The 873-nt window shown below is 38.3% G+C and overlaps 1 protein-coding gene across 3 annotated transcripts in view; it reads right to left on the bottom strand.

Moving 5' to 3' along the window:
- Positions 1-49, bottom strand: part of ZNF536 (zinc finger protein 536) — a 366,566-nt gene extending 366,517 nt beyond the window's left edge. For all 3 annotated transcript variants that reach the window (XM_014942470.1, XM_014942473.1, XM_014942474.1), the window contains exon 1: positions 3-49. The gene's annotated coding sequence lies outside the window, so the exon portion shown is untranslated. The remainder of the gene's footprint in view (positions 1-2) is intronic.
- Between the last annotated feature and the right edge of the window lie 824 nt (positions 50-873).

Below are 873 nucleotides of genomic sequence, written 5' to 3' on the forward strand. Positions count from 1 at the left end.
ACCTGCTCCCGAAACTATGCAAAGTCTGCTGCTCCTGGAAAAAAAAAAACTCCCGGGGAAACCTTGGTGGACAGGGGGGACCGGAGCATCAGTCACCGCTCCGGCGTTTAAGAGAAGTAATCAGCGATAAAGTGACGTTGATCTGCACTGTAACCTTGTGGCGTATTTAATGTAAATAAGCCAGTTATGTTGCCAATCGCATGCATACAAACACATAAAGGTCCTCAGCGTTGCATTTTGATTCTTTCCATTAGAGCCGACTTTATTTACATACACTATTTAGGGGATCATGATAATTCTAAAACAATACTAGTGCCAAATGATTATGAAAATATGATTTTAATTAATCACGTAGTAGGCAAGGAAATTAGCATACGGTAATTAAACTTAGAGAAAAACGTCATGGAGGTTCTCTGCCTTATGGGTTCGGAATAATCATTAAACGATGGGTTTTCAGGACTTAATTATCAAACAAATAACTTTTTTAAAGCAACTTTACAAGGTTTATCCGCAGGGCAACGATTTAGTAAATAATATATAACCAAGCAAACAAGGTGCAAATGTGACTGGTGAAATAGGTTGTGTTTCTACAAAGCAGAAAGGGAGGGGGGGGTGGGGGGGGGGAAGCTGAATAATGCAATTATGGATTCTGTGTCCCATAGTTGACAAAAGCATGGTGCCTCAATAGACTCTTTGTTATGGGATTATATAATGATTGTGGTGTAATTATGGGAAAAAAGATTTAGTAATAATAAAAAGTATCAAAATACACCAATGAGCAGCTTGTTTTAAAGAAAAGGCTTGCATGTGACATTAGGGGCATGTTAATAACAAAAAGCCAGGATCCGAAAGGGTTGACAAATAAAAAAGACT

Source organism: Calidris pugnax, unplaced genomic scaffold (genome assembly GCF_001431845.1).
Source record: "Calidris pugnax isolate Ruff unplaced genomic scaffold, ASM143184v1 scaffold28, whole genome shotgun sequence".
Classification (NCBI taxonomy): Eukaryota; Metazoa; Chordata; class Aves; order Charadriiformes; family Scolopacidae; genus Calidris; species Calidris pugnax.